Source organism: Oxyura jamaicensis, chromosome 20 (assembly GCF_011077185.1).
Source record: "Oxyura jamaicensis isolate SHBP4307 breed ruddy duck chromosome 20, BPBGC_Ojam_1.0, whole genome shotgun sequence".
In the NCBI taxonomy this organism is placed as follows: Eukaryota; Metazoa; Chordata; class Aves; order Anseriformes; family Anatidae; genus Oxyura; species Oxyura jamaicensis.
The window spans coordinates 9890707-9915213 of record NC_048912.1 but is presented as its reverse complement, the minus strand read 5'-3'; the positions used below and the strand labels follow the sequence as shown (position 1 = coordinate 9915213).

Below are 24507 nucleotides of genomic sequence, written 5' to 3'. Positions count from 1 at the left end.
CCTTAAAACTCTCCCCAAAAATCTACAAATCAAAAGAATGATGAACTGAAGCACTGACACGCACTGGGTTTTCTCTTCTTTGGAAAATGTTCTGAATTTATAGGAGGAAGAAGTGGTTCTGTACTGCAAATATTTCTAGACTCATTTCTTCATCTATCAAATCTAACAAGTCAAATGAAATACAGACTATTAACTGCCATTAGAAACAAATATTAAATATATATTTCAGAAATTACTGCAAGGATCACAGAGCTAGCTGAAAAGATAAACACAAACATTCTTCTAATGGATGCTTGATTGAAATAAGCCGAGTTCAAAATAACTTTTGTCAAGACCATTCATTTATGATTGCTGCTATTAAAATTATTCACTCATCTTTTGTACGAAATAAAATATACTTTATCCACAAATTTGGCATAATTTGTTACAGCTGAAACACCCACAGACTGCACGTCTGGAAAGATTCTGTTAAAATCTATATTTCTCCAACTCCAAACCAATGTGAACAAATAGAAACCTTTCCATCATGTCAACTCGCTTTGGATCGGATCCTATTCGGGTTACTTGTACGCGCTTTCTCATTGCTTTTCCACTTTGAACAAATGACCTAAAGACTTGGCTGTTCTGCAACACTGTTGTTAGGCACAAGTTTCTACTACTAATGCTAAACTGAAAGAAAAGATCAAAGAAACTTTCAACAGTGAAATTAAGGCATGTAAAGCTGAGATAGGCTTTACCTGCAACATTTAACCCTTTTGGCTGTGAGCTTTCACTCTCTAAAAGGAAATGCCAGAGGAGATAGAAATGTGGTTGAAAAAAATGGGTATCAAATGTTGTGTTATTTGCTCAGCACGCTCAAAGCACAACCCCCTTGCATTTCCCAAGGTTCGCTTTGCAGCATCTTTCTGAGGCAGGTAAGATGTTACTTTCTTTCAAACCACAGGAAGGGAAATTGAGCCACAAAGCGTACATCTAAAGAGTGAACATGAATGAGCAAAACCTTGCTTAATACTTGTTTTAACAGCAGCTAGTGCAAAAGATACAGGCAGAGGGTACTCTAAGGGTTACTCGCGTGCAGCAAGTCCACCTTCCAGTCCTGTTTCATCTCCAGATTTGCAGGCATACGCATTCTATTTTCTAACCCCCTAAACACCCTATTTTCTTTTCTTAGAAAAGTGTGGTCTCTGCCATGGTCTGCCAAGAGCTCTGAACCAAACTCCTGGGCTTTTTGCACAAATAATGCTTGTCTGAACAATCATCCAGCTGCCTCCCACAGAGCAACCGTGAGTCCGATCTGTAAAAGAGTTGAGTTTGCTTTCCAGCTGCCCAGAGCAAAAGAACTTTCCCCTCTCTCCCTCCATACATGTCTAGCATCATCACGGCAATGCACTAAATTCAACTGTCTGGCCCTCTCCGTGCCTAAAAGGCATGAAGGACATGGAGGAACTGTGGGCTCTATCACATGCAAAATTTCTTTTGCAGCACATCAGACTTGGACATGATCTCTTGTGACATGACATCAAGAAACAGTTTTGTTTCTTTCTTTACCCCGAGCTAAATGAAGGGTTTATATTTCGCTTGTGGTTAATGCCAATGCTCATAATCATGTATCTTTTTAAGCATCTCGGTGGTGTCACGCATCGCTGCCTCCACAGCAGCGCAGCCCATAACCCATTGATAACTTGGGTTTTCAGAGGTGCCTATGTCGTACCTGTTGGGATTCTTTCCCCTCCCATTAACTCCCTTGTTATCCCCTTCCCCCCCCTTGTCTGTCACTGGATTTTGGCAGCTGCAGAGTGCATTTCCTCGGGCTGAAAAGGCAGAGCAGCAGCCTCGGCAGCGAGGGTGCCCCCAGCCCTGCACAGCACCGAGTCGCAGTGAGCCCGCAGGTGGCAAATCCCCCTTCCACAACACTGCACACAATTCCCTCAGCAGCACTCATCGGGACCGCTGCGCTGCCCCACACTCCCCCAGCAAAATCCCTCCTTGCTTTCCCTTGCCCAGCAGTCTCCGGTTAGAGGAGCAGATTTGGAAAAGACCAAAAAATAGCAGCAGGCACTACTTCATTTCAGTAGTTTCACCGCTCTGGTGTGGTATTTTCCTTGCTGCACTGGGGTTTTTCACACCCTGATGTTTGAGCTGCTAGGCATTTGTGTAACGCTGGGACAGATGCTGCCATTCCCGTCACAGTGGGAAACGTTCCCCAGCACCACAGCTACAGAACACATGAATCTGAGCTCAGACTTTCATAAAGATAAGCTTGCAGGTTGCCATTTGTTGAGTAATTTTAAAAATAAGTGTGTGCGCAGCATGGGAATTAATTCATTTGTCTGCAAATGACAATTATCAGAGCACGAATTAAAGGAAAACTAGCAAGACTTTTCTTTAAAATATGAACTTTTTGCAGAAAAGAGTACATTAGCACTGAAAACCACCATTTTTAAAAGAGGGAATTTCGCAGTGAAATGGAGCTTTTCGGTCCAAAGTTCCACCCTGGCAAAGAAACAGCCCCAGACAGGAGCCCAGCCCGAGTGCCGGCAGGGCAGGGAGCAACCAGCCAGAGGAGCCAACGGCAGGCTGTCGTTTGGAAAAGTGGCCAAAAAGAAAACAAACTTTTAAGTGAACGGCAAAGTTGCCTCTAGCGTAGAAGAGATTTTAAAGGATACTTTAAAATGTATTTCCTCCAAGTTGATGTTTGTGAGACTTTGGCTCTCATCAGCAGATGGGAACACGCTCTTCGCATTCAAAACCCTGAGACTAATCAAGGATGCCCACTTCGCAACGCCACTAAAAGAACCCAGCAAGCACCCACAAAAACATATCAAACCTCCCTAGCCAGAAAAAGTATTAGGGTTGCCCATCTTAATCCATTCCTCCAAACCAAAGGTTTCCCATCTCCTGAAGCCTGGCTGGTTTTGCTTTTCCCTCTCATTCCTGATAACAGACCAAGGAGGAGCACTGTTGCTTCTGAAACGCTACCAAGTACTGCTGGCCTTTCCTGTGCTCTTTCTACATACCCTGCAAGACAAAAGCAGACACACGCATATTCTCTAGACTCAGTATTGTTGGATGGGTATTATATAATTTTCCTATCTTCTTAGTTTATTAGCCCTTTTTTTTTTCTTTCTCATGAGCTAAGAGGATTTATCCTGCACATTCATACGCACCGAAATTCATACTGAGAGCTGAGCGTTTGTATTAATCAAAAACATGTAGCAACATGCTGTACGTGTAGATAAACAGCATGGTTAATTGAGAGAAATGTTCTGCTCAGCGCTTTGCTTGTTCTGGTGTGTCTGTTGCGTTGGTTTGCATTTAGGAAGAATTTTTTTCTGAAAAAAAAATCATGTTTCTTGAAACGTCCCACTAAAAAGCGACAAATTTCTTAACTGAATTTTCTGATCCATACCCTGAGAAACAACTATAATACATGGAGTCGTTTACTCTAGACAGACACCAGAATTTCTTCCATATGCCAAATCCTTTAAGTTACCTTACTCTGAAATTGAAATTGATGGAGGACATCTGATTTAAAAGATTTTTTCTTTAAGTTTAATATGGCATATCACATGATCTTGTCAGGTGGGATCATGTCAATGATAGTTATGCCATAATGTGAGTCAGCCATGTATAAATTGACTAAGTTCATACAGAAAAAGGAGATAGATTTTTTTTGGCAGTATCTTAGCCCATTTTCCCCTTTTCCTACCTTCTTTTTAAAAACGATATTCTGAGCTACAAGAAGTAGCCAAATCCTGGAGAACAATAAACCAAGCCCAGTGTCCTGATCCTCCATTTTGTGTGGGTGGATCAGAGTACCAATAACAGAAAAGCCATTAGTCAAAATGAAAGCGAGCTTTCCTACCATTTTCTTTGGGCTCAGCTATTGCCATAGCATTTTTCTTCTACAAAATTCAGACCTCAGTTTCTGGGAATCTCCTTCTGCTAACGTTCCCTCTTTGTTGTACCACTGAAACGGGGCAAGAGGAAAAATCTCTGAAATCATCTTTCACTTGGAGACTAGGAAAAATAAAGAAATCCAAAATAGATGGGATCTGTCATGGACTCCCAGACGTGTGACAGCCTCCCAGCAGCCCGAACCACCATGAATGGTGGCAGAGGAAAGCTGCCTGGGCAGCAAGAACGGCTGCTGTGCTCAAGGGAAGGCACGGGGCCAGATTCTGCTTCCACTTACACCCCTCTCACCCTGCTAAATGGCTCAGAGACAAATTTTGGCCACATGCAGCCAATTCTATCCCCAGGCTGTTGCCGTTGACTCAGAGATACAAGATATGGCACTGGCGACACCCCAAAACCGTAACGCCATGCGGCACTTGGTGCTATTTGCTAAGAGGGGCAGCACTGTAGGAGGGAAAAGGTCCGCTGAGGGCTGAATGTGCTACAGAACGTTAATTCCTTGCTTGTGCAGATGATACTTCTTGTTCTTCAGAAAAGAAAATTTCTCTCTTGATGCAGGTCTCTGGTGCGGGCAACCAGGAAACGCAACCGGGCAGAGCTTTCTGCCAAGAACATGTTCTGGCAGAGCTTCAAATAATCCTTTTAAAGTCTCTTTCCTATGCCCCTTCCACCACCCTACAGTTTTTAATTGCTCTGATGAGACCATCCCCAGCTAGCCCTTTGGTCCATGATGCTTTCTACAAGACCCACCTTTACACAATGAACTCAGACAAAGAGAAAATGAGTTGCTGAGAAAAGCAGAAGCACATGGCTTCAAAATTCAGCTACGTCTTATGAGCCCATACCTCAAGGATGAAGCTCACTTACCAGATATAAAGTGTGCAGAAAACCAGATGCCTCTATTGTTTGTGGTTCTAGATTAACATAATATATCCTTAACTGTGAAGCTTATTTAAAACACGCAAAGCAGCTTTGCCAGTTCTCATTTTATCCCACACGGAAAGCTGGCCTCATTTGCAGTCGGCGGGGCAGTCAGCTGCTACACCTGTGCCACGAGCGGCTGCGCAGTGCTTCTGCTTCTGCTGCCGCGGTGCGTCTGCGGGAACGCTGCTGTGGGAACACAGTCGGGTACTAAAAATAGAAGGCGATAAAAAATCAGATCGCTCCTAAGTTTTGCAGCTAGTTTTCATGCATGCAAACCGAGAGCAGCCCGCGAAGGTAATGCGAAAAGGCCCCGCAGCGAGTCCCTGCTGCGAGCAGAGCCAGCACACCGCAGGGCCTCGCGGTGCCAGCCCAGCGTTACCTCCGCGTGCGGGGCACGGGAAATACGGGAGCCAAGGCTCAGCTGGCCATATCTGGATCGCGCTATGAGTGGTGAAATTAACACTCCCAGAAATATTAGCTCCTTGTTAATAATAATTAACGCATTATCTCATGTTGCTCATCAGCAGGTGTAGAACAATGATGTTTGGAAGGAGCTGGGAAGCTTTCAGCCTCATGAGAAAATGTCTCCATCTGGGAAAAGGAATTACCTGTAGGTAACTCATGTGGCCCCGAGAGGAGACAAACAGGAACGGATAAGTGTTGCGCTATGATTTATTTGGCTGTTAAGAGCTGCAGAGTGTTGTAATAAATAGAGTTGTGCCATTACCTATTCATCTGTGCCTTTTTGGAACTGTTCAATTAAAACAAACAAACTAAATAAATAAACAAACACAACAGATTGCCAGACCCTTAACAGTGCTATGCAAAATAAATCTGGGGCACTCTATGATATGAAATAGGTATTACAAACAGAAGAGATACCAAAGCTCTTTTCTACTCTTTTTTCTTTAGGGAAGATTCTTCTGCAGCTGCAAACGTGGAGAAAATCTGCAACAAACCTCCATAGGTCTGGGAAAACAAAGTGCCACTGAACACTACCAACATATTCCAACTGACAGAGAAAGATGTGTTACATTAGTTTATATTTCTGGAGATGATCTAAGCCTTTAGTTATCTGCTACATCAAATGTCTCAGTTTTCCTTCTGTAATCTAATATCCACCTTCAAGCTTGGCCTACATTTAAAATTTATACAAGTTTTTTCAGATGCTGCCATTTTGCCCCAGGCTTTTTGGGTGTTAAGCTCCAGTAATAACCTACACTGTTTCTTTAAGAAAGTTCATCCATTCACTTTAATTACATTTTCAGCCCTGGTTATTGTCCCTGTGCCTGCAAAGAATGTTTCCAGCCATAAAAAACCATTATCTGCCACAATTATGGATAACCAGAGCGTGGCCAGAGGGCAGAAATGCCATGGTGAAAGATTGTACCGCAATTCAGCGCAGAATTTATAACTTTCCTCAGGGCTAACTGTCAGCCTGATCACAATGCCTGACAAAAAGATCCAGTTTAGCAAATGCAGATGCTTCTTCTTGCCTGCATGGTTGCTCTTTTTAATATTTTTTAAGGTGCAGTTTGCTACAAGACATTAAGTTGCAGCCACTACAGATGCAACACTACAGAAAAGACACCCTGCCTGATTCGTCTTGCTGGGGCACAGATTTAGACCTCACAAATCTGGCACCGTGGTTTGAAGCACGCGCTGCTCTCCGTGCAACCAGAGCGTTTCAGAGGTATACAGAAAACGCTACTGTTATTGGCTCTGATGGCAGAAGCTGCAGGCTCAGTTTCTGCTTTGTTGTGTCCTCTTTGCTCGTTCCTGATGCCAGACGGAGACAGAGATAATTTTCCGTAGCTACCCATGTTGCTGTTCTTGCAACATTACATCTTTCCATCTCTAATTCTTGTGGTTATTAACACGCCAAGGAATGCCAAACTGGAAGAAAGATGAACTTCTTGACAGTATTTAAATATATCGAGCTATTTCTCTTGTTCCATCTGCACATCTGTGGCCTGGTGGAACAGAGGCTTTGTATCGAGCTTCCTGATGTGCAGGATTTCAGCAGAAGAGGGCAAGAGGACCCCGAGTCCCACCAGCGTATTTATTTATGAGTAATAATATAAATCCTTCTAACATTTTTTTCCAGCCAGAAGTCTCAAAGCACAATACAAACATGACTCAGAATGATCCTTTTCTGTTTGTTTGTTTTGGCTGTGAAAGGGCACGAGAGGGTCTTGGGTGATGTTCCCAGCCCCCCGATTCCTACGCAGCCCCGTGGCCCCAGCGCAGCACCGGGAGCCGCCATCCCCCATGCACACAGAGCTGCATTTTTGGAGCTGCGTGAAGGGCTCAGCAGGCTGAAGGTTCCTCTCATCCCCTAGGCAGGCTCCAGACTTGCTCTACCCTGTGCCCAGCCTGGTCTGCGTTCCCCTGGAGCAGATGACCACCAAAGCTGGGCTTCACACCTGACCTCGCACAGACCTCCCCAGAGAGCCGATAACAGAGGCGAGGCCAGGAGCTGTCAGCCTTGACTTCCAGCAGAGGATGCTGCCTTTCTCAGCTCTGCAACGAGGCAGCTGGCTCAGAAGTAAAAGCTGAATAAAGATCTCAAAGATATTTGATTTCCAAACAATAACTCAATACCATGCTTCCAATGGGATGACACCACCTGTGGGCATCTGTCTGCAGCACCACTGAGACATCCAAGTGCCTGTAAAAGCTTGGCCCTGAGCGCCCACTGATCAGAGTGTAGATCAGCCCAGTTTCTCCTCTCCTCAGTTTTAATTACAGGAATCCAAAATATGGAAAAGATAAAGGTTAAAAAAAAAGAATTCAGATAAGATGACAGCGCTCTGGTTTTTGCCTGGTTCTAGGCAATGCAGAGAGCTAGCCTAGTAGGCAGGGTTTGTTATAACACCTCAGCAAAATCCCTCGGAATTTTGATCTGAACCATCCGGGCTTCTTTGTCTGAGTCAGACCGGTCCCAGCTCAGATGCAGCAGAGCTCTTTGTGGAGGGAACATTTCTCACAATCGTTTGAGATGGCAAATCTTTCACAATTCCCACCACCCTAAATCCTACTCTGGCATGAACAGGTCATAAGATTTGGCACCTCTGATTCAGCTTCCAACTCAGCTTCTATCCTAAACATAATCCAGGGCAGAACTCCACCTCTTGGCATATCTTCAATAAAACATCATTCTACCTGAACCTCAGAAAAGATAAACTATTAAAGTAATAAGAGGATAATTTAACCTCTTTAATCAGATAATCCTCCAGCACATTGGACATTTATTTGCACGGTATATTCAGCAGTAATGAGTTTGCAGCTCAGATTTAAACAATTCCCCACCCTCAGAAAAAAGCTGAAGGAAGTGGTTGAGACATTCCATATCTCAGGTGCCATTATATGAATGTGAAAACAAATGAGTTTAATTGGGGAGAAATTCATCCCAGACAGAGGGCTTGCCCAAGGCCCTTGTCTGAGAAACCCCACTTAACTCCTCTCTAGAAGAGAATAGCTACGCAGGCACTAGATACCAATTAAGCCCTACTTATCTTTTTAATGAAGGGCTGAAGCTGAAAATGAATTATTGTTTTGATGTGTAAATGATGTTGGTTTGGTAAGGTAGTGAAAGTATTCTATCGAGGGGACAAGCAAAAATAAAGTGATAAAGCGTTTGCATGAACATACATGAAAATTCTCCTGAGCTTTCCATGGCTCTCCAACAGCCAGAAGAATCCTCCACAGCACTCAGGCTAAAGCTGCACGCTCAGCAAACCTGAAGCAGTGCCTCTGTGCCAGTTTCAGCCAAGCGTTCCCTTCAGAGACCAAAACAAACAGAAATACTTCCCTGAAAACTCCAACTTCTCCTTTCAGCTTTTGCTGAAATAATTGATTTCTTTTCTAAGCAGTTGGTCATTCACATACATCCTGCAATCGCATATATTTACACGTGAAGTGTCCAAAAATAAACAAACTGCTTTACTTTGTTTCAAACCAAACATTTCTTTCAACTTTTTCATAGCTTTTCAGTTTCATAAAAATCTTAAAAATAATAATAATAATAAAAAGTTTTGAATTTGCCAGGCTTAATTCTTTTCCTAAATTTAAAATTGTCTAGGAATAATAAAACCAGCAATTAATGCAAGCCAACTTATGGTCCCAGATCCTGCAACAAATTTAAAATTTGACATTTTAACATCGTTTAAAATCTAATTTAGAAAATAACAATTTCTTTAGCTTTTGCTGAGCTATGGCTTTACCTTAAATAAAGGTGGCTGCAGTAACGAGCACCGCTCTTTGGAAGACAAGTTCCCCGATACAGATCTTTGGAAACAAGAGCAGTTCTCTCGCTATGAAACAGAAAAGTGAAATACGGTGCTTCCTCCTAACTCTAGTGCCAAGGTCCCGTGAGCTTGCTTGGATCCCAAAGCCGCTGAAGTTCACCAGGTTTTCAGACCCCTCATATCCATGAACGGGTGGGTGGTGAGAGGACAGACACATACAGCGTGCTCGACTAGACAGCCCTGCAGATAAGGTGTCCACACCACTGGCTTTCAGCTTGTGCTCTACAGACTTGAAGGACTGTGGGGACTTAGATAATTTTTAAAAAGCAAACCTATAATGAGAAGGCTTAGATGTTTTACAATGAAGTGCACCCAGCCCGCTAGAAGAGGCTGAAAAGTACCAATCCAGAGGAAAACTCATTCCATCTGTGGGTTTTTTGTTTTTTTTGAGTGGGGTTTTGAACTTCTGCTTACCGATGAACAGTAGGGCATATCTATCTGAAGGCAGTAATTCACAAAGTATTTCAATATGCTCATACTCAGAACTTCACTTTAGGAAGTGGGACTTGTGATTAATTGTCAGACACGTGGGTATCTCACTTGTAAGGCTGTCACCTTTTAGGATAGTGGTCAGACTTCAGGGAATAGCTAACGCACTCTAGAGTACCCAGCTTTGTAAGGACAGAGCAGGCATGAGCACTGGCAACGGAGGGTGGAGGGACTCACTGGTGTGTCTCACCTGTGAAATATGCTGCTTTTCTGAGATATGAACAAGTGCCACGATTAATGTGTGAATGGTGTAAATTAATCAAAAATCCCTGGAACGTTGTTGGAAACCCACAGTCATGCACCAGTCTAAATCCATTTACAAGTTTGGTGTCTATGGTTAGATGCATAAAATTCTGGTTTACAGCTTAAAAAAAAAGACAAAACACCATCCTACAACTAACTGAAATCATTCTAGCTTTGGCTCCACCTTCATTACATTCCAAAAATTCCCTTTGCATGACTGCAAGATCAAATCCCTCACCCCAGATTGTAATTACAGAGCAGTTGGGGAATAGCTGCCATCTTCCCTTTGCAGGGTCACACAACTCATTAGTCAATCATATTATTAAGACATTTTCAGTTTTAATAAACCAAGGTGGTGCTCATCTCATGGCTGAGGATGGATTTTTTTATGGAAATAAATATTTGATGCATATCTTCACAGCGTCTCTTTAAGAAAACCATTATCACTTCAAAATAGTTCCTCCTAGCAAAAAGTGCAATTACGTAATTTCTGTCCTAGCCAAGCCGTGATGAGACGCTAGGTTGTGTTTATGTTTTCACCGTGTTTCAAACCCAAAAAATCAGCTGTGGAATAAGCTGGTGAAACTTCAAGAATATAATTGCAGATGAGAGACAGACTCGGGGCTTCAGCCACCTGCAGTAGTCAAAATGCCTCTCCTGAGCTCCATTCAAGGTGACTCACAAATTAAAACCAGGTTTTCAACCCACATTTACGAAGGGCTTGTTCCACAAGGAGGTCTACCAAATGATGGGCTGACGGGATGCTAAAAATCATCTACTTGATGGAAGCAATTACCATCAGATCCATCATGCTAGCTTCTTAACATCTCACATCTTGCTCCTCAAGACAGAAACAAGTTATTTTAACCACCTAAAGTGGATTTGAAGAGAGTCTCCCAAAAATTCTCCTGACCAGTCTCATGTAAAAGTGAGTGGGATTATGTTCAGAAATTACTCAGATGCTTTTAAAATTTCCTGCTTGGTAGCCAAGCATTTAAAACGCATAGCCCTGAAGTAATTTTCCATCCAGTACTTCTTGAAATCAAGATTTAAAAATGGGCTTTGGAGCCAATACATATCTCTGTATCTGCAGTTTCTGGGGGCTGGTTTTCCTGCTGCAACACAGGGCTGCAATGCTACATTCACCATCACATCCAAAACATTAACACGCGACCCACACAGCTAACCTCAGCTACAGAGAGCTCTGGGACGAGTGTGTTGTAATGGACACTGACCACGTTTGGAAATATGGCCTTTGGTAAATAAAACGCTTTAAGTATTGTCTAGTTGTGATAGATTTTGCAAAATATTTTTCTTTGGAAGTATTAAACTGCCAAAACTAATCTTCTTTACCACATCCTGCAGAGATTAAGACTAATGGCAAAACAAACTCCAGAGAAGTCTTTGAAAATCACGTCTCCTAATTCTCTAGCAAAACATCATTTGTTAACTTAAACACAGTGCTTGGAACGCGTATTTCGTATTTTGTCCTTGCACCATAGAGGAATGGAGCTTTTACTTTATTATTATTTTATTAGAGCAAACATTTAGAAACTGAACAGAAGATTATCTTATTATTACTGTCCTTACTACTAAATATTTATTTTATGGCAGCATGCAAAATTCCCAGTCAGGATATTGACCCTGTGACGTTCACCTTTAAACAATGCATATGTAGGGAGATTGCAATTTATGGTAATTGCAGCTCAGGGAGTAGGAAAGGAAATGCTGTTTCTGCAGCTGCAGATATGATGGCAGGGCAGGGCAGGGCAGGGTAAGGTAGGGTAGGGTAGGGTAGGGTAGGGTAAGGTAGCCCAGCCCAGCCCTTCCTCCAGTGGCATTGCATTCACAGCTCTACGGCTCCTTCAGAGGGAGCTGAGGTGCAAAGATTAAACTGTGGTCAGGATGGAGGATCACCTTTGTGAGAAATGGATTTTTAAAAAATACATATTTTTAAATAATTGATTACTCTTGGCACTTGGGGAAATCTGTCTCTTTGTAGAAACACTAGTGAGCTTCCCTGTTGTCTCCAGCACCACGGGGGTACTCCCACGGCATGTTCTGTAATGGAGCTGCTCCTGATTCACGCCAACAGAAGAAATGCTTGCCTATGGTTTTCTGAAAGTCTTTGACTCACCAGTTGACATGTAGTCTCAGGGACATGTCCGTTGGCTTCAGTGGAACCAGCTGGCACCAGCTCAGCACAAGGCTGGCAAAGCCCCTGAGCCCATGGGAGCCGCTTTCCCTTTGTGCTCCCAAACAAATCCCTGCCCAGCCAAACGGCACTGCCACGGAGATGCTACCACTTCCAGGAGAAAGGAGAAGACTTTGTGCTATGGCAAACTCCCCTAGCAGGCTTGGAAAGCAATTTCTAGCTACCAAACACGAGCATTGTGAGGACTGGATGCTGAGCTCCCTGAGCCCCCTGCCCGTGGCCAGGGCGCCTCGGCTGCCGCGCTGCTGGGGAGGGAACACGGCCTCTGCAAAACCCGTCCGCCAGCAGCTGGAGCTGGGGTTGCTCACACCCCATTGTTGCAGACAGCGAGGAAACCATCCAGTGTCCCAAATAAATTAATGAATTATCCTCCTCCTCCCAACAGACTCAATGTTAGAGCCAGGAGCAGTAATCGCTCTCCTGCTGCCTCTGAGTCACTGTCAGACGGAGCCCAGCAGAGAAGCCTGCAGAGTCAGCAGAGGCGGTGCGCAGCGCTGTCCGTAACTCAGTAAAACCAGTTTAAAAATAAACTCCTCTTCCCTTGGCCCCTCCGTAGGCCCCTCTCCACACACATGAAGGGCGCAGATTCCCCACATACACACAGCTTTTTGGAAGAGAGCACCTGACTTGCATGAAAGAGGTTTTGCCCCTTGGGTTAAAACCTTGTTAGTCAAGCCCCTGAGCAGGCAGATGAACCAAAGCTGAGGTTTGCAGGAGGAGTCGAGCATTCAAAACCCATTAAAATTCAATGGGAGCAGAACACTCGCTCTCAGGAGCCTTTGAAAATCCCAGCTTCTGTCTTGGGGTTAAATCAAGGAGATGAGGACAGGAGCTTTCACCTCATCGCTGTGTTTGCTAAGGACAAAGGAGAACCCATATCTGCAAAGACACGTACCCGAGACCCTTCTGCTCATTACCACAGCTACAGAAACCTTTCTCACTCTCCCCAAGCTCCTTCTCTGACTTTCCCCTGTATGCCAGCAGCACGGTGCAGCTGGAGCAGGTAACTGGTCACTGTCACAAAGCAGTGACCCTCTGGAAAGCAAAAGTGCCTTTCGCATTTCTGTGCCAAACTTTCATTCAGGGGCTAGCTGCACCAAAAGGGGAATTTTTCATAACGAACCACTGCTTGGACCCATTTTGCATCTCTGTCAAAAAACTACTGGCAAAACATTTTCATAACCCCTTCCCAGTTCCTCCCTGCCCCTCCAGCAGATGTGTTATTCAAAAATTCATAGTCAGGTAAGCTCTGGGTGGCATTAATGGTCTGTAAGTAAATTTTGGATATATTCATATTTAACATCCAAGTCGTACCAGTACACATATGAAACTGCATAGATTGTTTCTGGTGCCTGGCTGTAGTGGAATACTATTCTGGTGAGAATGGCTACGCATTCAATGTTTTTCACAACATTTACTGATATTTGCTTAATAGCAGTGTGTTAGGTGAAGGTTTCTGCTGCAAGGTTCAGCCGTATGTTTAACCCAAACCATAAAAACCCAAAACACTCAAGGTGTGTCCAAAAAATGCTGTTAATCCATGTGCTTTTCTTCACTCATTTCAGTGGAAAGAAATTTTTTTTTTTTTTTTTTTTTTAGCAAGAAGAAAAGGAATTACTCTCATTAGAGCTAGTAAAGCATTTCAGAGCTCAATTTTATATATATATTTTTAGAATATTCACATCTGATTTTTCTAACAGAAAGAACTACATGGCAAAAAAACAACTTGCCTTTAATCATTTCTACTCATAAATAAGTGATATGCCACTTGTTTAACAAATGAAAAAGAGTAATATTTCATCAAATCATGCAGGCATGTTCCTATCGCATGCCTTGTTCCACAGTAGCCTGAAATAGTGCTGCAGAGACACATTGGCACTTACACATGGGTTGTATATCCTCATATCTCTGATTTCTATATGAAATACCAAGACATCCTGGGACCAGCTAAAACCAAATCAGGCTCTACATCTAATTCCCAGTTTCTAGGTTGTAAACTGCAATAACCTGAAAGGTTTTAGAAGAGATCACCCTGGGACTAGTGAGGACAACCAGACATTGCTTCCCTTTGTGGGGTAATAGGAACGTTCCTAGAATCCATTATTCTTCAGTTCATTATTGTACCCTAGGATAACACAACAGCCCTGTGAACCGATAGTCCTCAAAGCTCTTGTCCCCACTGTCAATGCCAAATAAAACTTTCAGACCTTTTCCCTGGAAGTAATTCATAGCCACTGAACTGGAACTGCAGATGCTCAGCACTTGGTCATGGTTTTGTGCCTACTGCAGTTAAAGAGTACGATGGGGAAGAGAGGTTCTAATTTCCAGAAACCCAGGCCTATTAGCCCCTTATTCACATTCAAATTACTGGAAGTTATATGCTGAAATATCTCTGCTGATCTGACCCCAAGGCAATTGTTTTTCCATCTGATCCCAGGGCAAAGCTATTGCAGCCACTCAAGTAGTATGTATGAATTTTCAGTGCGTGCCACTTTCCAGTAAATCTTCCCATGCTGTGCAATGAACACCAGCACTGCAATGTTGATGTTTACAAATGCAGATTCGTGTTGGGTCATGCTGCAATAGACCCACAAGATGATGCTTTAGGGGATGACGGAAGCAAAGGGACCAGAAGGTCTCCTTGAGCCTCTCCTTGCTGGAATTAGAGGTAGCCTTATCAGGAGCCCTGCAGGAAACGCTCCTCCATAACCCACAGAGCACAAGACATCAAAGACAAGAAAGACAGGCCAGCATTAGGATGGCAAGTGAAAACCCAGCTTCAGGAACACTACAGGATATGAGACAGCACCATGGCCAACCGCCGTAACTTGGCCCACCAGAATCAATAGCACTGGGGGTGTTGAGGATCTAAGCCACAGGACGTGCCTGCACCGCACACCTCAAATTAATAACGATGTAGCTAAGAGCTACCTTCGATATCAAAAGCAACCTTGCTGAGCTAGCACGGGGCCTGGAACTACTTTTCCAGTTGCAAATCCCAGCATTTAGTGCTAATGTGGGCATCTGTGCTGCACACCACAGCCATCTCCAACCCTTCTCTGCCTAAGTTCCACTGGGACCAACGGAGAAACGTGAGAATTCCTGTTGGGTTCTGTGGCTGTGAGAAAGGAAAATATTAGACACGGGGGACTACCTGCAAACCTACACCAAGGCAAAAGCCAGGAGAGCAAAGGAGCGGGACCCCGGCCCCAGCACTGCACCAGGCTGCCGAGAGGGAAGCCGCGCACCCCATGAGCATTGCAGCGAGATCCAGGAGGGACTGTGCCTACTTGCACAGGGAATTCAAACGGCTTATTACCAAAGCCATTTTCTTTTTTTATTATTACTTTCTTCAAACAAAGCTAATAAATCAAATCACCCAAGATGCACATTATGCAAAGCTTAATTAGATTTGGCACACATCTCGCTAGGAGTAGCACCCATCTGACTTTAGATCAGAGAACTCAGGTTTGATGGGTGGAACCAAATCGCCCACTTTGGAGTTGCTAAATCTACTTTTAAATGCAGTGTGTTTGCATTTTTTCACTCTGGGACCTGGAGGAGGTTAGCTTTGTTTGGCTTTTGGGCAATGGGAGCAGTAGAGGAGGATTCAGAAATAGAAGGATACACGTTTATGAAGAACATAAATCTCCTGTTCTGCAGGCATGGAAGAATCACGCAGAGCTGGCAGCAGCCGTTTAATGGGGCTACATTTCACAGAGCTACTGTGAGCTCGTGGAGCTCCCTCTTTGATCACCACCTCGTTTCTAAGACCTCCTGGGGTATTTCTAATACACCAGGATTAGTATATAAAACTCATTCAGAAATACTATTTTAATGGCATATTATTTGGCAGAGCAACCTTCATTGCTGACACTTCTCTTCATTTTATTGTCAACCTCTTGTTTTGCTTAAGCCCACAGGTCTTCAAGAAACTATATTAAGTGAAAAAAATCAGCTGTATTTTTTTTGAATACATTTATAACCCTCACAGGGAAGAAAACATTAAAACAAAACAAAAACCAAACCCACCCATACTCCATTCAAGAGAATGAGAATGAAAAGATTTGAAACAAACAAAAAAAATGCCCCTGCCCCACAGCTCCTTTAATCCCTTCTCTGCTGAGAGGGAACAGGAAAACTTGCACGAAGAGTCAGAGCCCTGCAGCCCGCTCCTGAGCCTCCAGCAGCCCCCCGGTCCCCACAGCCCACTTGCAGGGGCTGGTGTGTGCAGGGCGCAGAGGGGCCGGACACCTGCTGTAGCTTTAGAGCTACCTGCTGTAGCTTGTACACTAGCACAGCACTGGAGCGCCGTCGGGAGTCCTGGGCTCCATAAAATGCTCCAAACCATGGCCTAAGCACAGAGCGCGGCGGACAGCTCATGGCCAGGCTGCACACTGACTGCCTGTGGTCTACAGACAAGGGGGGAAGGTGGAGACAGCCCAGCACCATCCAAGTGGGGTTGGTTCCGAGAGATCCCTGGTGGCTGCACGTGGTGGTTGAAACAAGCACATCCCAAAGCCTACCGAGGCACCTCGCAGCCTGCATCATCCCCTCAGCACCACCATGGCTGGATCCGCGCCATGTGCCAGCACGATCAGACATTCCCTGAGCTTCGTGCTCATCCAGACCCGGGAATGAGTGGACCACAAGGCTGGCGTGCCCAAACACCATCCACCAAAGCCAGGGAAATTTTATACAGCAAGTGCCTGCAGTGGGCAGCTCGTATCCAGTGTTCCAGTTACATCTCATTTACCAAATAAATACAGCCATTCAGCAAATAATTTAATGCAATAAGCAGTAACCGACAAAACCAAAGTTTCAAGCTCATTCTCTGGGGTGACACACACAGTCAGGACCTGCCTTTAAAAGGGAGGCCAGGTGCCACTGCTGAAGTTTTGTAATCTAAACACCTGACGCTTGCTGATATGCCGGATGGGGGCCTCACATTTGCCTTCTTCACAAATACAGAAATAGGCAGAAATAATTAAATAAAGGGAGCCCCGTTCATGCTCCAGTGCCCCATATGTATGAGAAGCTGCGGCTGACAATGACATTGAAAACCAGTTGTCAGTCTAATGTAATCAAAGAGACAATTGGCTCTGCTGGCAAGAACTGAATTAGTGTTTTCTGTCTGAATCAGTGTCATCTTCCAGGGAGCAGTGAAGCTTATGCAATGATAACAAAACTCCCCAGAAGCTGCATTTGTTACTGAAATATGGTGGTGCTTTGGTGCTGTGTAACCTCATTCTGTAACACAATATACCTCATGGTCATGCTGCTGTTCTCATGTTTCTTGCAATGATACAATTCAATGACCAGATGCTAGATCAAACTAGACAACCATAATATTAAAACTTTACAATCTCTCCTCAAGAGCTAATGTAGTTTATCTCAAATGTTCTCTGCTCTCTCACACACAGTACGCACATGCAGAGCATGAAATCAGGACAGAAAGTCCAGGCCTTGATGGAGATTCAAAATGCTTATGCTCTGGGGATGACAGATGGGTGAAAGGTGCTAGGCTTCATTTTCCTAATGAGGACAGTGGGTAAAACTCAATCCAAGGTCAGACATGAATGAATCTCACTTTTCAAGTAGAATTCAGTGCTGATGCACACAGTTATTGCTATAAGAAAATAAAAGTCAGTCTTCAGCATACGCACTGCTGGTATTGTGACAGCACCCGGTAGCTTCACCCTTATTTCCGTTTCAGTTCATAGAATGAGCTGTTGTTGAGGGTTGGAGCATGCGGCGTTATTTTTCCCCCATTGTCACTGCAGTAGAAGCTTGTGCTGTGTGTGCTGCCTCTTTGCTGCAGAGCTGCCCTGGGAGACACAAATGGTTCGCAGGGGGCCCCCTTCACCTGGTCCAAGAGGGTGGGTGGACTTACAAGAGCAGGTACAGGGCAGAAAGGCTACCTCAGGAAAGCCACTTACCCTCAAAGAAATGTCACTTCAGTGCAAGAAACTTCAGATTATTGCATTTTTACCTATAGCAATACTATTTTAATACTTGTGCTTATGTAACAAACATCCGGCACTTGGAAATCTCTGCGTATGTTCAGCAATGTCAATCAACAGAAAATTCAAGTATTAACCAAAGCAATAAAGGCAGACGATTCTTATATAATTTCACTTTTCAACATATCTTCCCTTTTTCATCTATACCTATTCCTTTAAAAAGGTACTGGTATAATAGGACACTGTCACTGTGCATGAGTAATTAGCAAGCTGGTGGTCTTCCTCAGGCCAAGAAGACGCTAGGTGATCTGTCACTCAAAGGCAGGACATCAAAATACATACTCCTCTTTTTCTAATTAATGCTCCATATTAAATATTCGTTAAGACTTATATAAATTATTTCCTTGTTCGGAGCCCAACTTTTCTGTCCTTGTTCAGACAAAGCTCTCATTGAATCAGAATGTGTTTACCCAACTAAGACAGGATATGACTATGCTTTCAATCTGTTGTACTATCCTTAGTCTTTGTAAGCCTCTGGTCTTGCTCAGAGAGAACAAGGGACAAGTCAAATCCTGAAGCCCTTCATCTGCAACTCCCTCTTCATTTCTCCCAAAGCCACCTCAAAAAGAAAAAAAAATTCTCTGCCAAAACAAAACCATTCAAGCACAGGAATTTTGCAAAAACAACAGAAGGAGACTCACAGGAGCAGGAAGCGTTGGTACCTCGTGTCTACCAGACCGGTGCTTCGGACCAGGCCTCAGCGGAGCTCCCCACTGCAAGAGAAAATAAGCTAGATGAGAGAAGAGGAATGGTTTATGCCTTACATCCACTGTTTGTCAGGCCAAAGCCCCAAACAGGAAATGTTTCACTAAAAAAGTTTTGTAGCAATGTGTGTTTTTCACATGTACGGGGTGAATTTTGTAGGTCACTTCAACAAACGCTTTGATTTACTGAGACAAGGCAAAGAAGAAAAAGGCCCAGTAAGGACACTGCAGATGATGGCCACATCCCTTCGGCACACACCTTCCAGTCCAGCTCTGCCCTCTGAAGGCATGTAGGCTCTCCAGTAGTGCTTATTTATATGTCACATTGCAGTGATGAATGTTACTGTTGCTCTCAAAAACATATGCTCAGAAGTTTATTATGGCACTAAATATGGGCTGGGTAAGAATCTGGATTGTTTAAGTGTCAAACAGTGACAACATGTGTACAATACAACACAGACATCAAGGGAGAACCAGCTCAGCTAATATGTGGTATTCATATAAGCCTTTAAGAACAAAGACCACCCATAAAGCAAAACCAAAGCTGCCACAAGAATAGGTGGTACTGCTTCCGTCATTGCATACTGTGTGCCAATTGGTTTCCTAATTAGATTTGCAAGCTAATAAAAGGAATAAAACACAATAAAAGAACAATATGTTACAATTTTTCCTATGACAGACGTTGCTGTAAATTCAGCAGATTTTTGATCATGGTAGGTACCCAGTACATTTGTTTTTCTTATAGCTGGGTTTGTTTTCTTTATATTTTGCATGGTTTGTACCTTTCTTTTTTTTCCTGAGAATGAATACTTTCTTAATACGAATAGTCCCAAACATGGCAGTTTTCAAGTACTCACTAAATAACAATCAGCATAAATAACTGCCATACTTCTCAGCATCTTCTTTCAAATAATGTTTTTTTGTTCTATTTCATATTGCATTTTGTTAAAACACATGGTAACTTGGCTGGTACAAAAAAGATTCATTAGGAAATTTAATTAAATCCCAAGGAAACCATTATAAAATACATCTTCTTACACGCTTGTGTTACAAGTTAGGCATCTTGGATAGAGCAGCACATGGGAACTGATGGGGCTGTAGTCCCATACTACAGGGCTGGAGAGTTTGACCAGGAACATTGCATAACCACAGTTCAGAAACATTGACCAGAAAAGGAGTAAAAGAAAAGGGTGATAGAAAAATACTCAGAAGTGAAAAATAGACTGAAGAGAGGACAAAAAAAAAAAATGTTGATGGGAAAATCAGACTGAAGTTTAATGGCTCTTCATCACCCTCCCATCAGGGAGCTGTGCAGGTATCTATACGGTGAGCTGTATAGGTGTCTCTTCCCTTTACATACTGAACCTTTAATATACAATTTTCTTGTCTCAGAGACAGCTACTAACAACGAGCAAAGAAAAAATGAGCCTAATAAGAGCAAACTGCAGTGCCACTGTACTGGGTCTAGCTAGCAGCTATTGCTCATGGGAATTAGTGCTTCAACATGAAAAAACCCTCTGTCCAGACTCAGGGTCTGCCATGCAGGGGTCTCAGCACAGCCCCACATTTGCCAAGGTAAGGACGAACCTCCGAAGTCCACAGACTCTCAAACTATGCAGTGCAAGTCCCAAAGATGTAACCACAGCTTAACACGCACTGGGGAAAGCCATTCTAAGCACGAGTACACCTACACCACAAACGCAGCAGCAATGCTCCCAGTCCCCACCCGCCTGCACAAACTCCAGGCTTCGTGACAGAGGGGATCCTCCTCACAAGCCAACAGGCCAGAACCTCCACTTTGGTTATAACTGCAAGGGATTTCGTTGCAGGGACCAATTCATATTCAGATGGTCCCTTTGTCCAACACAGCCATGCTCCCCAGCCCTTTGGAGCATGGTGTAAAGTCTTTTCCCCAGGCTTTCTCAGAGGAGGTGGGTTGAGTGAGGTGTGGGTGCTGGAAAGAAAGATATATTGGCTCAAAGTTAAACAGCTTTTTGTATGCACAACCCGAGGCATAAACAAGTCAGGATTTGCATACTGGACCTTTGCATATACAATCTGTGTTCTTTGGAAAATTGTTCATTAGTCCTTCTATTTCATGGGTGTGAAAACACTAGGTCAGCTTCTTTATATTTTAAACAGCACAGAAATGAGTGTGAAATAAGGAAATCCAGACATCTTTCTACAGCACACGGACCCTCTGAACGGCAGTTCCAGCCTGGTCCTGCGCTGGGGAACAGAGAGCTGAAATTATACAGCCTGTGTCATGGACAAAGGCAGGCTGCATGATCAAAATGCTCCGTGCGACCCTCGGACACCTGGGGTAGACCCCAAGCAATGGCTCATATCTGCAGACAGCAGTGAAAGTGAAGCTGGAGCAAAGGTTGAAGCAAAGAGCAGTGATGGTACAGGGACTTGTCACATGCGGAGCCTTGACGTGCTGTTTACATTTTTGTTTGTTTTCATTGTTTGGAAAGACTTCTTACAAGGGGAGGACCCCAGCTAGCAGGCCTCTTGGAAGAAAAGCATTTTCAGAAGTGACTTGAAAGAAGAGAGGGTGGGGGAATCTGATTTAATAAATGATATATAGGAGTATAATTATATGGTTTTAAACACAGTTCCAGTTCACTTGTCTCAGCAAGAAATGCTGGTGTGTGAGAGAAATCATTTATATTGCTTACTACAGTTTTTCAATCTTGGCAAGCACTTTTTCCATTCTAAGATGTGGGAACACCCACATCAGTAATTATATACATTAGCAAAAATACAAGATAACTCGTATTCAGGATGGTGGGGGTTTCCCTCATTTCTCAGTGAACGATTAGAGAAGAGAAAGATTGCCCTTCTGCAAACTCAATAGATGCAAAAAAATGTTACTGGAAATCCAAGATCGTCTCTACACACTGAAACATAGATCCATGGATAAATGGTTCAGAGGTTTTAGATAAAACATCTATCAAGAATTAGCTCTGTGACAAAACTAACGATTTAGTATTTTCAGTCCACATAATTTGGTGGAAATTGACAGCGCTGGTGGTGAGATTTCACGTGTTTGTTAGTGCACATCAATCGGCAAGACACATTCATGTATGCATACCAGTAAAACCCAGCGTTAGAATATAAAAGCTGCTCTTTCTGAGCCTGAACCACTTGCTGAGATTTTCATGGGGCAGAAGTTACGGTGGAGAGGCAGAGGGAGATGGAGCTGCAGACTCCCACTGGTGCCTGTGGGATGAGGCTGCTCACGTGCTCCAGCCGCAGCCCGAACCGCATGAACTCGTGAACCACGGCTTGGCTATCCCCAAAATACGTCATTAAGAAATAAGCTAGGAAAAGCTCATCCAGTCAGAGTCAGGTCATGTCCACTTTGTGTTTAATGCCCTGAAAAAGTACCAGGTTAACCAAACATAATTTAGCTCCTTTCTTTTCTCATTCCTAGCGCGGCTAAAAGAGACTTGGAACATTCAGGCTTTAATTTTGCAGGTGTGTATGTCTAAACTACGTGGCAGAGAAATCTTGTTGTATGTAAGGGAGCTATTCACTTCTGTAATCCTACCCACCTGTTAATATTTGCAGGACAGGCCTTTGGGATAGTTTTTTTTTTTTTTTTTTTTAAATGGTCTCATACTTAACTGACCATACGTTTTTCTTTCTGCACGCAAATTTATCCTGAAAATGCTTCTAGATACAAAGATATGATCACTCTTGTTTTTGTTTTTTAATCCTTTTGTGGTTGCACAGTTCTCAAATCTCAATGAAGATTTAATTACATAATGCATTAAAAGAAAATTGGGTTAGCTTTCTAACAGTTTCTTAAATATTCTTTTTATTAAAGCAGATGCAGATCATCAAGATGAACAATGATAAATAATGGTCCACAGGTGAAATTATTACAAAAGTCAACAGCAAATCTGCTTCTGTACCCACCCATTTTTGTATACTTTGGCCTTAAAAAGACACTAGACCTGGGGACATCATGCTAATTGTGCAGTACCAGAATGAGAAAATCACATTTTTGTGATCCTCTAAATCCCCAACGTTCTACCTCCCATTAAATGTCCAATCCTAACTTGCGTTCTATTTTTAAATTGTATGTATGTATGTATTTAGATATAAATAAAGTAATATTGCTCTGGCGGTCCTTTTACAGCAGCGCAAGCAGATGCGTGTTGGGATTCACCTTTTGACATTCCAGCTTTCCAGCACACTTCAGTGCTACAGGAAAGGTTCCCACCAGCGCCTGGGAGCACTGGGCTGCACGAGAGCTGAAGAGAAAGCTGACAGGAGAAGACTCCACCCAAACAGAGTGACACATAAGAAGGATGGAAGTTAAGAAAAAGATCTATAGGCCTAGACAAACACTAAAATGAGGAACACCTGAGATTTCATGTTTTATATTTAAGTCGTGAGCATTTAAAATCTCCAAAAATCAAGCCATGTAAATCCTCTATTTTACCATTTTCATGCTAAGATAAGAATTACTTTGAGTATTCCTTTAATTTTAAAATATTCATTCTCTCACTCCCAATCTGTATCATCCATATCCATCACTGGGTTAAGGCATCTTCCAAGCTCTCTTGAAGTCATCACCTTTAGCTGGAGCTAAACCATTATGTCAGATGGTGGAGAGCATTGCATGCCTCGTAATGGTCTTGTATTTCTTTAATTGGTATCGGGCACAACAAGCACACACAAAAAAAGACTTTCTGGTTTGCACACTATTATTTTTTAGTATCTTCAACTACAGAGTAAGAAAAATTACAAATTGGATTATTATTATGCAATATTCCTATGTAACCTATTAAAAAAAAAAAAAAAAAAAAAAGGAAAGGGAAAGGGAAAAAAGAAGCACTTCCCCCTTGCTGCCCCCCCGCAAGAAAACCCAGATGCACACAGAAAAAGCTGTCAAACCCAGTCTCGTCCAAAGCAGATCTGCCAATGTTCTGACAATGTTTGCACTTGCTTGTCAAAATGGTCACTTCAGCTGAGCGTCATTTACACTTTGTCTTACAAATTAGTTATGCAAATTACCTGTAAATTTAACATTAAAAAAATCCACCTGCCTTTAAAGTTATCCATATAAATATACCCGTTTTCTCTCTTTATTGTCATGGGATGAAGATGTCCTGGCTGAAGCAAAACGCTGCAGAGGGACCATAAAGCACACGGCTCGTGGCCACCCCTGGGGTTGCAGCCCCTGCCCCGCCACCGGCCCCGCCACCGGCCACCTCTTCTGTGCCTCACTTTGTGCTCCTGCAGAGCGGACAGGCCTGCCTGAATTCGTCCCTGCAATGCACCTAACAGGTGGTGAGGTTTTCTTTGAAAGCTGTTTCTCAAGCTTTTTTTAAAAATCAGTCTGCTCTCCGAAATTGTTCTGAAAGCCGTTTCCAGCAAGAAGTGGAGGCTCTGTACCTACAGACCTATTGATCCACGCGGCCCACTTGGGGAGCAGCGGCGATTATGTAATGCCGCACGCTGCTGGTGTTCGGGGCTGGAGGAATGCCTTTGCTGTTTCTGTGAATGTTTTTAATTGTTCAGCAGATTTTAAAGATAGCTAACCATGCTGTTATTAAAAAGAGTGCTGAGAGCTTTGTCATGGATTTCTTTCCTTTGTTTATAGAAAAAGTTGAGCTGAACATGTAAGCGAACGCAAATGGGATCGGTCACGATTCAGACAGGAG

General features: G+C 43.3%; 1 long non-coding RNA gene across 5 annotated transcripts in view; it reads right to left on the bottom strand.

The window, feature by feature from the left end:
* Window positions 1–24507, bottom strand: part of LOC118176796 — a 208823-nt gene that overhangs the window by 102057 nt on the left and 82259 nt on the right. For 4 of the 5 annotated variants that reach the window (XR_004755522.1, XR_004755524.1, XR_004755520.1 and 1 more), the window contains one exon: window positions 18764–18835. This is a non-coding gene — a long non-coding RNA (uncharacterized LOC118176796). Of the gene's footprint in view, window positions 1–16944; window positions 18040–18763; window positions 18836–24507 lie in introns of those variants that run through there. The other variant, XR_004755523.1, reaches the window with a different exon arrangement.